The 16,739-nt window shown below is 41.6% G+C and overlaps 2 protein-coding genes across 4 annotated transcripts in view; one reads left to right on the forward strand and one right to left on the reverse strand.

The window, feature by feature from the left end:
• The window catches only part of TRAPPC2 (trafficking protein particle complex subunit 2), a 114,772-nt gene extending 108,872 nt beyond the window's left edge, over positions 1-5,900 (reverse strand). Inside the window, exon 1 of the mRNA XM_069204719.1 lies at positions 5,762-5,900. The gene's annotated coding sequence lies outside the window, so the exon portion shown is untranslated. The remainder of the gene's footprint in view (positions 1-5,761) is intronic.
• A 163-nt stretch (positions 5,901-6,063) lies between these two features.
• OFD1 (OFD1 centriole and centriolar satellite protein) overlaps positions 6,064-16,739 on the forward strand; it is a 486,789-nt gene continuing 476,113 nt past the window's right edge. The window contains exon 1 of one of the 3 annotated variants that reach the window (XM_069204717.1): positions 6,064-6,361. The gene's annotated coding sequence lies outside the window, so the exon portion shown is untranslated. Of the gene's footprint in view, positions 6,362-6,397; positions 6,675-16,739 lie in introns of those variants that run through there. The other 2 variants (XM_069204715.1, XM_069204716.1) reach the window with 2 other exon arrangements.

Raw genomic sequence — 16,739 nt, forward strand, 5'->3', positions numbered from 1 at the left:
AACATGGAAGGGAGTAAACTTTTAGAAGGGAAATTGGTTATGAACAGACTTGAATCCTATACTGAAGGTCAGTTGAGATATCTATATAAAATAATTACAAAGGGAGCAGACAGAGTTTATCAACAGTTACAAGAAGTAGCAGACAAATACGACATTAACTTGTCAAAAATTAAAACTCTGAAAAGAAGTTACAGATTAAATCCGGAGGAGGAAGTCTTTATTCACATGAGATCTGCAGGAATGAGAACACATCTTAAAGAATTACTTGAGAAAGTGCAGGTTTGGAGGGCATTAGACAAATGGGAGAGCAGATGGGACCGGAAAAGAGAAAGACCAAAGAAAGATGATGTGGCACAGATGCAGGAGATGCAGTGAAAATACTGCCAATGAGGGAAACACCAGGAGGGAATGTTATACATGTGCCTTGGAATAGGAGCGATATTATAAGTTTTACAAATGATTACCCAAGACTGGGAGGGAAACCAATGGAGTGGTACCAGCAGACAGATAGCTTTGTGAAACTTTCGAAGTGTCTGTGGGAAGACTTGAATACACATTTTGACATTGTTGTTTCAGCAGATTTATGGATTGAATGCAAAAGAAGTGTTGATTGGCAGACGAGCGAACCGCAGAGGGATTTAAAAACAGGTGCGCCATCTCCTGAAGTAATGAAACATTATTATAAAGTAATTGAGTTTCTGAAAACGGGAAATTTGCCGAAAAATGTTGATTGGCAGCGCATAGATAGAACATCACAGGAAGGGAAAGAATCAGTTCATGCATATTATGAAAGATTGTTGAAGGCGTTCAAACAATTCAGTGGTGTAGAAACAAATGAAAAGGAGAGCATGAATCATTTGGCGTTCAGATTTGTTGAAGGGTTGAAACCAGAAGTAAGTCAAATGATCAAGAATTATTTGGTCTGCTGGCAAAAAAAGTCTGTTGGTGAGGTTTTGCAGTATGCTAAATACTGTAGTGATGAAATTGAGTTGAAGCAGAAAAAGCTAAAAGAGAAAGCAATGGTGATGCAGATTGAAGCTGCACAGACAGGATTGCAAGGACATTTTCAACAACTACCACAGGGAAATGGTTTATTTCGGAGTCAAGGTCAAGGCAGAGGTCGAGGTGGAATGATGTTACCGGTAGTCAATAGAAATGTAGATTTGAGTTCAGTGGTGATGCAAGATGAGCAGCAAAGGCGAAAGGTGTTACCTTGTCATATATGTGGATTAGTGGGACATTGGAAAAGACAGTGTCCAATGTTAAATCAGAGAGGAATGGTTCAGCAAACAAATGGTGTCAATTCATTTCAGGGCATGAGAGGACCTAGAATGGGGGGTCAAAATCAAAATTTCCAGAACATAAATAATATGCAAGGTTTTCAGCCTTTACAACCGATGCAACAGATGCAGAATATACAACAGGGACAAATGCCACAAATACAACAAATGCAGCCACAGGTGCAGATGGTGCCAGTACAGCAAATGCACATACCGAGAAGAGGTTCAAATGATACAGAGCCCAATGGAACAGCAACAAGTTATGCTTTTGCAAGTGGTCACAAATCAGAGTAAAGCTAAAAGTCTAAAAACAGTTGAGCAATTTCCTTTACACAGTGAGAATAAAATAAACATTGAATGGCCGTTGGATAGTTCAGATGAGGAGGAGTATATGATGGTCGCATTATTAGAAGTGGATCAGAGAGGTCCTTATATGCAAGGTGAAGTACATGGTCATGAGGTTAGTTTTCTGGTCGACACATGAGCGACACGCTCAACAACAAGGACAATAGAAGTTCCAGACATACCCGTTTCAGAAAGGACAGTGCAGATAGTAGGAGTTGCAAATAAACATTTTCTATTTTTAATATAGAAAAATGAATAACTTTCATAACCAAAACAGTGGGATTAGTTGTTGTAAAGTGTTTAGTATTGGTTTGGTGGTAGTGAGTGTGTTAATATGTTTATTGTTGTTTGTAGGAGTGTCTGTTTATGAGATGGATGGAGCCAACCAGACTACAAAAATCAAAAGTTCTTTAGATTTGACTGATAAGTCACTAACAAAAGATAAATTTAGGATAGATGTCAAATACTTACACGAAGAGAAAGAGCTTTCTTCTAATGTTTTCTATTGCTTATTGCATGAGTATGTTGAGGTGATGGACGCAAATTATTGTTATGTATGTACACAGATTCCAACTTCAGTGGAAGGAAGAACTACTTATCATAGCTTACCGGTGGCTTATGCTGTAAGTTGCAGTCTTTTGCTAACGCGTTTCTATAATAAAGAATATATTCAGTATTTTTATTCAAACTATGACATGGCATTGTCATTTGTACCTGTCATAGGTTATCTGAATAAAATAGCCAAAGAAAATAACATAGTAATTATGAAAGATTTCTTTGAGCCTACTTTAACCTTTGGTAGGATAACCTGACTTGTTTACTAACACGAGTAGAAAAGAAGTTCTAAGATAATACAGAAGAAGAGAAATAAAGGCAAAGATAGATAAGGGAATTATAAGTAGAAAGCCTGGAATGGATTATGCGTATACTGGCATTACTAAACAAGGAAAACTAACAGTAGATGCTGGGCACGTAGGGAAACTTTGTATATATAGACCTTGGAGTAAGAATGATAGAGTGTTTGTTGGAAAGAGTGAATGTAGACATGTTTTTATGTTAAGGAGTAAGTGGGATTTTATGATGAATGGACAGGACACCCCAGTACCTGGGATTTATTATATTTGTGGAAGAAATGCATATTACCGTCTTCCTAGAGGATGGTATGGAACATGTTATTTGGGGATAGTCTTTCCAAAAATTTATCAGTTAGAAGACTTGAGTAAGATTCCTGAATCGATGAAATTTCAAACGAGACACAAGCGAGAATCAATTTCTTGCGTTGTGGGGAAAAATTTTTAGGCTATAATTCCTTCAGGTGGGAGTAGTCCTAAATTCAATTAAAATTCAGAAGTTGTCTACAATAGTAGATAACATGTTGACAAGATATTCTGGAGCTATCATTCTTCTGGATACAGAATTGGCTGCTACGAGAGATCTGGCACTTCAGAATCGCACTGCGTTAGACATTCTTTTGGCGAAAGAGGGCGGCGTTTGTAAATTACTGGGTTCTAATCATTGCTGTTCCTATGTACCTGATAATTCAGGTAAAGTTAAAGAGCTGATTAAAAAAATGTAACTAATACTAATAGTGAAGATCTAAAAGCACTAACAGAAACTACAGTTCGGGAAAAAGCTGGCAAAGGGATTAATGCTGTGGGGAATTGGTTTAGCAATGTGGGGAGAAATATTATACTGACAATAGCAAAATGGGTGTCAATTATTGTATTTTGTTTAATTGGCATTTGGGGAACATATAAAGTGATAAAATGTTTTAAGAGAAGAAAATCTGAAAAGAATAGAAGACATTTTGAAATCCAAATGAATAAATTCAACAGAGGGAATAAAAGAAGAAAGAGAAATAATGTGAAAATGAATGAGACAAATTTTTGAAATTGATGATAATAAATGAATTTATTATGGGTTGATGTGATGACATAAATAGTCATCAAAGGAGGGAAAGAGAGAGTGTGAATTTTCTAATATGTCTATTAATGATTTTCATACTAAAATGCGTAATGAATTAACATGTAAAACGAGTACCTTTTGAAAAATGTTGTTAATGTTTGTTTTCTATCCCTAACTGAGCAAAACGCTAAATAAATGTGATGGTTATTTTCCACAATTCAAAGCTTACATAAAAAGGTTTTGAAGTTTGTGTAGATGTGCCCACAGCTATCCCTAGTGGGTTGCAGCGCTAGGTCTTACAAGGTCATGTTTTAACCGAGCATTGCATAAGTTGAAATGTCCTATTGTTTGAGAATGTTACTAATATCTGGTCTTTCCACGAGGATGGACGCAAAGTAAAACAGTAAAAGTTTCTTCCTGAGACGAGGCGCTTGAAAGGCAATGAAACAATGGAGCTACAGATGAGACAGGAGAGGAAATGCTACTGTTGAAGAAAATGTTCTAGGTAATGTAGAATTGTTGTGTTTTTGGTCATCAATTTAGTTGTTGATTGGTTGAAACATAACCACCCCATAGGATGGCCAATCATAAGCTTATTTAGTATAACAACTGATGGGGGCAGAAGAAGACTTAGAGATCCTATGTTAGAGAGAAAAAGAGAATTGAGACTTGAGAGAAAGATTCGGATGGTTCGAGTTTAGTTGAGATGGTTTAGCTATCGTTAGGCCCATCTCTTCTGATGATACAACTGATGGTGCCCTCTGGCCGAAGCAAGCTATTAGCTGTTCATTATTGGTAATGTATGATGTGTCTCTTTTGCTTTTCAGGTAACAGCTGCAACTAATGATTAAATTGCTGCACATTAATAATATTTTTTATTAAACAAGTTAAAGAGTTTTTTTTCTAAATTAGTGTTGCTAAATTATTTTCACATGAAGCCCAACATGTTGATGCTAATTTTTGGTTAGTGAGGGAACTAATTGAAATGCTCATGACTTATCTTGAAATCATTTTAATGCTGAACTAGTGTATACTTTGCCATTATTACCGTTTTTTGTATTATTAATAAGCGTGATACTTTTGGAGATTATTTGTTTAATTGTTTTAATCAGATTGAGATATACAAGACGCTTTAATCAACCGCTATTGATCCTATATGCTTATCATTTGTGTTTGAGAGTTATTTTCGGGACATTAGCATTGTTCATATAGGGAAATAAATTCATTAATTCATCTTTAAAAAACTGGTGTGGTTATTGAGTAAGGCTTAGTATTATTGATTATGTTGACTTTTGTTGATGCTCATAATGCTCATTGATGACATCCCCTCAAAACCTATGTTGCTTCAATCCATCGTACTCTAGCGCAGAATCCACTATTAAGTGTAAGTAATAGCTAGGATTCTGTGGCGCTGCAGCAAAGGCAAAACCTTTCCTCCTTCCACCATACTTCAAGATCACAGTCCAATTACAGAAATAAAGCACAGCACCACTCAATGTGACCCTGAATGTAGCAGCAAGACTAACTCCCTCTCGTTGGAACCACCGAGATTCAAAAGAAGAAGATCTACGCACACAGTTTCTCTGGAGTCATGCTGAGAATATAGAACTGTCTCCGGCCGGAGGTCCAGCCCATGGACAAATGTGGTTTCAAGAAAGAGGTTAAAAGGATTTTACTAAAAAGACTCTTAATATAAGTTTTAAAACCTGCGCTCTAACCACAATCTCTTGGACCAAAAACTATCGTAATTATTTTGCTTTATATTTAGGGGATACCATATGTTAGGTAACAGGCTTTGAAGGCTGCCCTGATACCTCATCCATCCTAATCTGCCATGCTATGTATTCCTTCCCAGTGTATGTTTCCTTCGGACTCTCCGTATGACCCAATGCCATTCTACCTTTAAAAAGGGGCCTAAGACACTTCTCTTTGAAAGACACGGGCTGAAATTATGATTTCCCACATACTCTTGGATGTCTGCTTTTCTCTTTTGTGAGCTGCATCTGAAACGTACTCTCGAAATGACGGTAACCATACACTTGCAAAACTCTATGATGTCCCTGTGCAATGTCCCTGCTACACTAAACAAAAAAAAAACGAATACATACAGTGCACCCTTTATGGGATGCTGTAAACCTCCTTGCCTCCAAAGACGCGAACATCCAAAAGAAAATGGCTACATACATTATGCTTTTTTATTCCTTCCCACACACAATGAGCTGTAGAAATACCTTCCTCTATAGTGGCCACCAGGTCATAATTTCCACGGCCCGTTAGTACTTTGACAGTCGTCTTCGGGGAGAAAATTAACATTAGGCTGAGTGTCTAGATGCTAGGAGCCAATTTCCTTGGCGGAAACACATTTTATAAGGGGGACAAAAGCAATATGTCATTCGATTGGCTAGGAAGCCTCTTTTGTGCGTGGGATCGGCTAACCGAGTCCTCGTCGTAGATTGGCTGATGGTGACTGGAAACTGTATTGTGGTTTACCATTTGCTGTTCAGCATGATTGTCGGTTGATCCCGGAAATTTTACTTTCAGAATTTGCCTCATGCACACTCCAACTTCACTCAGCGAGCTGGTTCTTTTTCTCTTCACTGGGTGTCTTTGTCTGTCCCGCTAGGTTTACCGGCATGCAGGCCTGAGAGGGCTGGAGGCCACGGGGGCAAGTGTATCTAGGCTGGCATGTTTACCTCTCCAAAGCAGGACTCCGCCCAGCCGCAGGGTCCGTGGCTCCTTGTGCAGCCGCGAGCCACCCTGTGAATGTAGCAACGACAGCCCTTAGCAACGGCGTACTTTCACGTCCGCGTCCTCTCACGTGACCAACGGAGGTAAGAGCGGCTCCTTTCAATCGCTGAGTGAGATCTGTAGAAAATTGCATGGTGAAATGCTGACCGGAGTTGGGGGCGTTTAGTGAGAGAGGGGGCTCTGGTGGTGGTTTTACAGCGCGAGGATTTTGAGCCGACATTTGTGTCTGATGGGCAGTTAGGACACTGCGAAGTGGGTCATCTGTATCAAGAAGAAGAGGGTAATTGGAGGGCCTCAATATACGGTGACTGGTTGAAACATTTATGCAGCGCTTCCGATCCTTATGTGTGTCGCTGAAGTGCATTTTCGGACGGGTGCCACGCTTCTTCTTGGGCGGTGCGTGGTTGTTATTTTGGAGTATTGTATTTGTTGTGATGCTTTAGGTGAAGTTTTTTTTTGTGTCAGGCACCAATGACCAGAAAGATACACTCGGGCGCAGACCCAACCTGTGTTCTGGTGGAGGAGGTGTGCGAGATTGGGGCACACATTATTATTATAACTATGGTTAGGCCCAAGGTTGCAACTATACAGGACTTTTAGGGGTGCTTAACACTTCTAAGAATGGCGTGGAGCTAGCCTTAAAGCCAATGCAATAAAACAGAATGGTAAATTGCTCAATATAAACATATCGGTCAAAACCAATACGATTACAGCAGGTATGTTTTAGTTGCTTTTACCAATTTATTATCTACTTACTGAGATCTTTAAAGAAGGGAATGAGTGACATAACAAGAAAAATAGCTACTGCAGGTTCTAATAGAAAGCACTTTAGAACCGGGTGTCATAAAGTTATTTCAGAACAATTCCTTCAGTAAAATGACAATGATTTAGCTCATCAAGTATTTTAAATTCAAACTTTAGAAAGACTCCCTTGTTCGATTGTTGACCAAATGGTACGTTTTCAGTATGCTCATTGGAACGTTGCAACACATACTTATTTGAGGCTGCACACGTGTACATATCTCAGAATATGGAGTTAAGTGAGTTAACACACTTGATTTTGGGATGTGTGGCTGGCAAGACTCAGGTTTGATCCCTTCTATTCTTCTTGAATTAAATACGTGTTAGCCAATTAGTTGGAAATATTACCACCTGTAAATTACTTTGCCAAGAATCTGCGCTATTGTAAATCCAAATAAAATAGTTGTTGTTAATGTCTCACATTGAGCAGTTCTTGCGTGGGATAACTGAGCTTACATCCATTCTTAAAACCACCAGGCTTAAAATACTGCCAAAAAAGGTAGTTGCTTTGAGATAACTCTGGATTTTATGGTGGTCTAACATGGAAAGGATACAAATATTTCTTCACGCTCCAATACACATAGAATGTGTGGCTGATGGGCGTTGCCCCACAAAGAGGTCACTGCCACAGAAATAGTGCATATTAACAGAATATGAGATAACAACAGCAACCATACTTTCAACTCTGCTCTGAAGCCCCTGTACATAAATTGTCAAATCCACCGAAATACAAATATCGTTTTTAAATACTCCATGACCAATGTTCATTACACAATGCAATATTTGTTGCAAATGTCTCTGATATTCACTATAATTGTTGTTCCAAAAAGTCTATACTGATTATAGCAAATAGCATGGCCTGGGTAAAGACAGGGACAACTTTGCATGGAGCACAAGAGACATCAGGCAGACAACACGGTTACCAGTTTATTATTGTTACAGTGGATTAAGTGGTTCACACAGTAGTGTTTTTATTGTGCAATGCTTTTGAATTGGTAACATTTTATATACAATATCAGAATTATGCAGCTTTTGACAGACCCATGCTTATTGTGACAGCAGAATGAGGTTTCACAAGCATTTTGCTGCCAAACTACACTTGTCTACAGAGGCAGGATAGTGTGGTAACTGAGCGTTCAATCTCTGTTGGCCTATCATACAGCACTTTAAATAGCGCACCTTGTCCCTGATTACAAGTTGTACAGTACCAGCAGGGTGCCAATTCGGCAACAGTAATTCAGTCAATCAGCCAGTGCATTTATATAGCACGACTAATCACCTAAGAGTGTATCCAGGTGCTTGAGGGCCATGAGAGTTCAGATGATTCAGTTGTACAGCCAAGTCTTGAGTGCTCTCTGGAATTCCAGAAGAGAGTTGGAGGCCTGTAGCTGCATGGGAAGGTCATTCCAGGTTTTCACCATGGGGTTGGCAAAGTAATGTACTCCAGTCTTGCTTTGGTGGATGCAGGTTATGTGGGCAAGTGAGAGGTAGGCAGAGTGTAGTTGCCTGGTAGGTTGGTAGAAGTTCAGGTGGTACTTGATGTAGGCTGGTCCTTAGTTATGCAGTGCTTTGTAGGTGTGGATCATAAGCTTGAAATGGCATCTCTTTTCTTTAGGGATCCAGTGGAGTTTTTTGATGTGGGGGTTGATGTGGATCTGGCTGGGGAGGTCGGGGATGTGTCTGTCAGCTGAGTTCTGTATGGTCTGGAGTCTCTGCAGAAGGTGTGTAGAGATCCCACCATAGAGGACATTGGCATAGTCTAGATGGCTGGTGACTGGAGCGTGAGTGACGGGACATCTAGTTTTCAGTGGGAACCATTTGAAGGGTTTTCGTAAAACACGAAATGAGACCAAGCAGGCAGAGGAGACTGCGTTGGTCAGTTTGCTGAGACGTCTTGGTCAGTTTGCTGTCCAGGATTGTGCTGAGGTTTCTGGTATGGTTGGTCAGTTTGGGTGATGGTCTTAGTTCAGAGGGCCACCAGGGGTCATTGCAGAGGGTGGTGCTGTTGCCGAAGATCAGCACTTCCATTCTGTCTATGTTGAGCTTCAGGCAATTGTCCTTCATCCAGTTATCGATGCTCGTCATGCACCTGTGGGTGTTGGTTCTCGTGTTGGCGGGGTCTTCTGAGAGTGAGAGGATGAACTGGGTGCCGTCTCCATTGGATATGATGTTTAGTCCATTGGATCTGACGATGTTGGTCAAGTGGATCATGTAGGAGTTACAAAGGGAGGGGCTGAGGGAGGTGCCTTGAGGAACACAGCAGATGATGTCCTCGGGTTCAGAGGTTAATGATGGTAGGCAGACCTTCTGTTTTCTTCTGGTGAGGAAGGAGGCGATCACTTGAGGGTGTTTCCTTGGGTACTGAAGTGATGCAGTCTTTTGATGAAGGTGTGATGAGATACGGTGTCAAAGGCTGCTGGGAGGTCGAGGAGGATCAGAGCCACCATTTCTACCAGGTTGAGGAGGGCTCTGATGTCATCGGTGGCTGTGATCAAGGTGGTCTTGGTGCTGTGGTGGTGCGCAATCCAAATTCGATGGTATCTGGGAAAAGGCTGTGCTCCAGATATTTTGTGAGATGTCTGTTGATGGCTTTATCCAGGACTTTGGCAGAGAAAGGGAGACAGGAGATGGGGCAGTAGTTTTTGAGTTCGCTCTAGTCGTCAGGCGGTTCCTTGAGGAGCGGTCTGACTTGTGCTTTGGGAAATGTGTCCGTGGCAAATGAGGAGTTAGTTGATGCTGTTTTCTGTGGCTGTGGGTTGGAGAATTCTCGGACAGTGTTGAAGAGCTCTTTGCTGTGGTTGGAGCTGGACATGACACAGTTGGCTAGAGCATTCCTCTGCACCTCTCAGTAGCCGATGGTAGAGGTTGAGGGAGGTCTTGAAGGTGGTTCTGTTTGAGATATCAGTGCGTTTGTGCTGTTTCTGTTCCTTGGTGTACCATCTTGCCTGCTTGGTGGATCTCCTGTGCTTGCTGGTGTTGATGGGGGCATGATGTTGACGCAGGTGGTGATCCAGGAGTTTACATTTTTGACAGCCTCGTCCAGGCTTGATGCAGTGTTAGAGCGTGATGTATTGAGGGTGTCAGCCTATTGGCTCTCTGATACTTTGCTCCAGCTGCGGTAGGAGGTGCTGGAGATGTTGAAGTGGGCAATGGAATGGTTGGTCCAGGTGAATTTGGCGACAAAGCTGTACTTGACCCTGTTGCTAGAGGTTAACGGGAAGGAGCAGCAGCAAAAACAAGTATGAGTAAAATGAGGGAAAACGAGTCTTCGGCAATGAGGAAGGAAAATGCACAAAAAAGAAAAAGGCATAAAGGGCAAAGTCTGAAAGAAGACACAAGTCGGGCAAGAATCCAGGGGTCAAGGGGCAGACAGTGAGAGAGTGAGAGCACCGCCAGGGACCTGCTTGTACCAGTAATGTGCAGGGAAGACACACCAGTACTGTACAATTGAGTAAACCACAGGGAATGGGACATAGCATATTCTGCATGATATTAATTCTTCCTTGGGGCTTTTACACACACTTACCACTTGCTGTGATCAGGTGGCAAAGTTTGCTGGGAGCTGTTGTATGGCAGTGTCGGAAGAAAGGGATGAGAAAAGTGAAGCCAGGAGGATAGAATGATGGCTGGTGGAGGGGGGGGGGGGGTCATGTAATGATTGAGGTTTGGGCAGTTTTATGGTCTACAGTATAGACTTTTCCTACAGTGATTTTAACTAATGGATTTTCTGGCTGGTACAATTTGGTGCTTTGTTCCTGCACCCAATAAATCCAGGAACACCGGACCATTTATAATTGTGGGGAACATAATTTAACACATGAATTCTGCTTCACACAATTTCCAATTGGTGCACATGTCTTTTAGGGGCACCTTGCAAGTGGGAAGATAAGGCGGAGAGAGCGGAACTTTGTAATAAAACAACCATATTGATGGACATAAAGCCATCCTTCAGGTGCCTTTGGGTGAAAAGGAAGGGGTAGGAGGGTCTTTTCTTCTGTAAGCCAGGGAAGAAGCACACAGTGAAAGAAGAAGTAAGCCTTCTCTGCAGGGTGCCTGCTACCCAAAAGACATTTAAATGTGTGCAGTTGGTTACTTAGCAAATCTGTAAGTTGCTTGTGGGCCAGTATATGGCTTTAATTGATGCAATCATTTGGTGTTATCAGATGAGCTCTGGCGTGTTTTCTTTTAATCTAAACTTACAAAAAGGTTTCCACTAATTACAGTCAGATTGCATAGCGCTAAAAATATATGCTTATTTATTTTTAGATTGTTTTTCAAATTTTGCAGCAGCCTATATGGTACTGCATGTAATACAATTTTAAAATGTCTTACATTCTTACAGTGCTTTTAGTCGCAGGCTTGTTCTTCGTAGCACTATCAATACACTTGGACCAACCAGGATTTAGTCTGTGAATAGTTACACACACATAGATCTGAAGTGACTACATTAACTGAGCTTTCATAGCCTTAAAAATGCATTTCCCACAGATTACTTTTACATGCATTTGTTTTTAATTTAAAGTGTGTGCATTATATTTTATATGTGTTTTTCTGAAGGTGAAAGGGCAATAAAGTACTTGCAGAATAACCTGTTCGTTTTTTAGCCACATATCTGGCCCCACCCCCATTACACTCAGTATAGCAGTTCCTATAGTGTTCTTTATGCACTTCAGTCTCTTGACCTATGAAATACTTTGTGCGGGATTGTCATTAGGGCTCCATCTCCAACAAAACCTAGTACATATCAGTTGAAGAACTGTGTATGTCCTGGACGTTGCAGCAGCCAGTGTTAAGACACATGATTTGACGGGCGTGGGGACGGAAGGGTGCTGAAGCCCTTTGAGTTCACTGGGTGATGCGCCTTGTTCAGACTAAGACACAGTCAGCTACACAGCATCAAACTAGTCAGAGGAGCAGTTGAGTGTTGTGGTATAACCACAAAAGTGGGTAATCGGAGATGGCCTAGTATTCAATATGTTAGCCATGCACCATTTTTAGGTCGAGCCAAGGCAGCATATACGCTGTCTCTGCGAGACATGCTGTGTTCGGTATAGGGGTTAGGCCAATCCTTCTTTTGCCATTCGTTCTTTGTTGTGCTTATCTTAAAATCTCCACTTTTATTGGTGCATTGTAGTAAATGTCCCTTCTTTGCGCGCTAAGTTCCCGCCAAGGGAGCATTCACTAAGAGAACATTTTTGTTGGCAATCACACTACATCACACTTCCTCCAGCGTGTGATGGCCCTGCCTTCCTCCTTCCTCCTGTCTGGTTTCAGTTTTCCCTTCAATCTGAGCTGCGATCCTTTCTCCTTGATGCTCGGCACTGTGCTTCATGTTCGATGGTATGTTTTTTTTTGTTGTTGTTGTTTTTTTTAACTGTTGAGCCTTGTTTTCCTTTTGTGTCTCTCCGCGCTAATGGTGGCAGTGGCGCTTTTAATCAGCTTGCTTGTGTCAACTGTTGTACTTTTAATTTTCAATTTATGTGGCAAGAAAAGTCCAGTTAGGAATTTACAACGCTGATAACTCTAACTAGTTTTTGTGTGTTGCTCTTCATGAAATTGTCCAGATCTGAAGGGTCATAAATCTACAACGCAACTCCTGGTCGCCGGCGCTCATACACCTGACTTTGATGTTCTATTTACATCCTTGCTGCTGGGCCCAAACGTGCTTAAGCTCAGTGCTTCCTGAAAGGTTGGAAAATCTACTGTGTACATGAAATCGGGGGCCCCGCACCACGCTAACCTGTTTAGCCATGGTGTACTGCAAAAAAAGGCACTATGACGCGGTCAGTGTTAACCTCATCATATCGCTTTTTTTCTTTTAGCCATGTTGCTCAGCCACCATTCTGCTGTACTGCATGGCAAAATAAAAAATAATACATTGCCAAAGCCAATAAATCTTGCATAGGTGCGACCTATTGGCTTTGCCAATGCTTGTTAAAGATGGGATACTGCCTACTACTGTACCAATACACATCATGAACGAGGAAAGAAGAAGAGAGCATTCAAGGTTGACAGCCTGAGCAAAAACTGTTCACTCTTTAAAAAGGCACACATTCCACCTAGTCCTGCTAGGCTTAAGGAGTCCATCTTTTTTAGCAGGATTTTAGACCCCAAAGCCATAACATGCTCACAAAAGCAGAGGGGCATCAATTGGGTAAGCCTTTTCAGGTCATGGCACATACCCTAGCTAGAAAGACATCCTGCATACGTGACTGTGAGAGACGAAGCACTTGGTAAGTTGCTACCCCCTAGAGTGCATGAGTAGTTTCTACTGCCATATGTTAACCTTGTGTCGTCGCCCCACCATGTGAGCACAATACTTTTCTGAGATCTCAAAGACCTTTTTTGCAAGAAAAGGCAATTGCTTTTCTAGAATCTTCTCCCAGACAACTTCCAGTTTCGTTATTAGTGAATGACATTTCTGGATGAAAAATAATTTAAAGTGAAAGAAAGCTGACTGTGTTTCTTTTGTTTCTTATTGTATAATTGAAGTCAATTTTAGCCCAGCTTTTCTGTGACTTGTGATTTTTGTGAAAATCAGCTTTTATATAACCCCTCACAAGCTGATTCTCATTCCTATCTCCTCTGTCTCATTCCTCTCCACCCACTGTCCATCCATTAACAGTGCTATCACCTGAAGCAACACTCCTTTGTTCCAAAACAATAATAACTAGCAGATGTTATTGCCTGTTTCAGACAACCCCTAACTCCACCTCCCTGAATGACAGCCTCAGCAAGGAAAGTATTTTGATCTAGCCTGCAGCTCGCATGTGCCCTGAAACATTGGCCATTACTCGCCTTTATATATCCAAGAACTCTGGGATCTGAGCCCTGTAGGCACCTGTATGGATAAATCAAGCTACTCCATCCTACTTTAATGCTGATCCCAATGTCTCGGACTAGCCTTCCTAGTACTTAGTACTACCCTTCAGAACCTTAACAATCTGCTTTTATGGGGTTTTAGAAGGTGATCATGTTCTCAGATCTTCCATCTAGGAAAATCAGTCTACCCGTACTTTTTCTGACTGGTCGCAACATTTTAGGTTAGCCTTCCTGGTTCCTAGGCACGTGATCCCACTGTGTTGAACCTTACCAATCTGCTTTTTTCTGTGTTAGAAAGTGAAGCATGTTAAACCTTGCCAAGCAAGAAAAGTTAAACTATCCCCTGCAACTTTAAGGTTATCTACAAACTCTTAGGCTAGCCGTCCTGATTCCTGTGCACTCTGTCTCATCCTGATGACCCTAAGATCTGCGAAACATCACCTGCAACCTGCTGTTCTACAAACGTGAGATTGGAGTACATCCAGCCCTTTGTACTAGTCTTTTTTTTTTTTTTTTTTATATATATACTTTCCTTCAGCTAGAAATGTCTTGATGCCAATTTTGTAGTTGCTTTGACTTAGCAGTTCAAGTCTGCCTTTTAGGAGCAGAGCCTTTAGCTCACTTATAATATTGTATTTGAACTTTTATGAAACAATATATACTGCCATGTGGGTTTCTGAAGCACATTTACGGGCATTTAGTAATACGCTGAAAAGCAGTTTCGGACAGGACACCTTGGTGGAGTATGTGGTGAGTTCAGTATTGTATTTGTTGGCCAGGAAGCGAAGTTGAGAGTGACATTACCAGTAGCCACGCATCTTTTTTCAAAGGCAGAGATTTTTCCTACCGCTGTACAAATACTCCTTATAAACAAGGAAAGAAGTGGTAGAGTAATCAAGTTTTGTAACCTGAGCAGGAACTACACAGGTCTAATAAAAGTCCCAGATCCCAACTATTCATGCTGGCCTTAAGGAATCCAATATTTTGAGTAGGGGTTCATGACCCAAGCCATTTTTATTCACTACAAGGCTCCCAGAGGTGGACAAGCACCAGTCAGGAGTGTTCTAGTTGGGTAATTGTTTGCATCCTAGCAAGACAGTCACCCTGCACATTCAATGGTGATGGACAAAGCACTTCACAGGTTGCTGCAGCGCAAAGCAAATTTACAAGTCCTGTGTTTTCCTTCCCTCCCCTCCCCCTTAATGCAAGCCCAATACACTTCTTACTACCCAGTGACCCTTGGTCTTTCTAGGTGGCATCTGTAGAAACACATTAAGAATCACAGAAGAAAGGGCAGAACTGGGCCACTGGGAGAATAGAGAAGACGCACTGACAAGCCGTTAGTAGGTCAGAGAGACAGCAGTTTTTCCCATTTGGTGCTATATGTACCAACCAAGTTCATGGTGTTGGGGACTTTTAGTGATGTGGCACCATGGGGAGAGGAATACGCAGTTTCAGAACCAATTTGGTGGCATTTGTGGAGACTAGACTCCTGGCGTCAAGGGGTCTTTGAGGATGTGAGAAACTGAGGTTGGGGAGAGGTGATCTCTTGGCACTGAAAAGTGCTACATGGCTTGTGGAAGTGGCCACAGGCATATAGGTTATACACCCTAATTATAGGTGCGGTAGTGTATAGCTCTTGTTAGATTTCACAGCTCAGTAAAACAAATGTGAGTTTAGACCCATGAGGTAAGTGTAGACACAGCACAGGTTGAAGAGGTCTGAGATGAGATTTAAGACAAACACATAAATAAATAAAGAAAATTGCTGCGAAGGTCGAGGATAAGAGGACCAAATGGATGGAGGAAAAGAGGGAGGAGAGCGAGTGGCTGCTGCGCTTGCTGTCCAACCCAGTAGTTCCCAACCTTTCGACGTCTGTGGACCCCCACTTTATCATTACTGGAACCCACGGACCCCCATTGAAGCATTATTGGAATCCGGGGACCCCTTTCCTAAGCCATTACTGAGAGCTGGGGACCTAATCGGTTAATAGTATTTAATTTTCTAAGCAGTCGTGGACCCCCTGGGGAGGCTTCGCGGACCACGGTTGGGAACCACTGGTCTAACCCATTTACTGTAACCTCAACACAATTTCTGCTAGTCTAGTGTGTCTGCATTCTAGCCCAGAGTTCTCTCTGCTCGGGCGATGCAATCAGAGGGATTGTTAGTTCAGCCGATAGACTTTCATAGCACGCTATGCATGCTTAGTACTTATAGGCGCTGCAGTAGCTAACCAACACACACACAGTAATAGTGTCCACAAGGCGGATAGACACAAAGGTAAAGGAATGATTATCAGGAGTGGCTAGTGAGTGACATTTGAAAGTGGTAGTTAGACTAATTTGACGGGGGGTACAGGACTATTATTAATTTATTCCTGTTAGCCGTCCAGGAGCCCCGACACCTGCTGCTCTTAAACTGCCCCACCACTGTCAAATGTCACTAGTCGCTCCTGCCTGCTGCAGTTCAAAACCAGGCATTAATTACACCCCGGTGTCAGAGATCTAGTATAAGTAGACCATTGCCATAATGTTACCTCACTCAAGGACCACAATTGACATGCTTAGAGGACAAGTACCTTTTGGTACAAAAAATTGTTTTTTCCACATACTTGCTCTATACATGCAAGAGTGCTGAGAACTGTGGTGTGATTGAAGCACTATCATCTTTATATTGACAGATTTACTGCTACCTCTACAAAGGAATACTGCTTAAGTACACTGCCAATGCAGTATTTATACGTTTCTATGTATTTTTAAAACTATGTAGGTGTGCTGTCGTACTACCTTGGCAGTACCTCAAATTTTTGTTTAAAAAAAGTAAAATAAATTGGCTAGA

This window comes from Pleurodeles waltl, chromosome 8 (assembly GCF_031143425.1).
Source record: "Pleurodeles waltl isolate 20211129_DDA chromosome 8, aPleWal1.hap1.20221129, whole genome shotgun sequence".
Classification (NCBI taxonomy): domain Eukaryota; kingdom Metazoa; phylum Chordata; class Amphibia; order Caudata; family Salamandridae; genus Pleurodeles; species Pleurodeles waltl.